The sequence below is a fragment of the Penaeus monodon genome, chromosome 21 (genome assembly GCF_015228065.2).
Source record: "Penaeus monodon isolate SGIC_2016 chromosome 21, NSTDA_Pmon_1, whole genome shotgun sequence".
Lineage (NCBI taxonomy): Eukaryota > Metazoa > Arthropoda > Malacostraca > Decapoda > Penaeidae > Penaeus > Penaeus monodon.
The window spans coordinates 1,727,361-1,727,645 of NC_051406.1; positions in this window are offsets into that span (position 1 = coordinate 1,727,361).

Below are 285 nucleotides of genomic sequence, written 5' to 3' on the forward strand. Positions count from 1 at the left end.
TGTACTGCGCGGTTCAGGAACTGAATATTTCATCGATTATTGGAACTGATGGTTATTTTCGGTTCGTGATGGAAATAAGAGGCTTTGAATATTATTAATTAGTTCGTTGTTATCATTATTCTTAAGTATTGTGATCCTTTTTTTCTCATTCTTTCTCTTCTTATTTTTATTAGCTATTCTTATCATTTTTCAGGATCATTATTTTCACCATTATCATCTTTCGCTTTTTATTTTGTTCTTATGCCTCTCTTTACAATAGTTACCGAGTGTCATTATCATTATCTT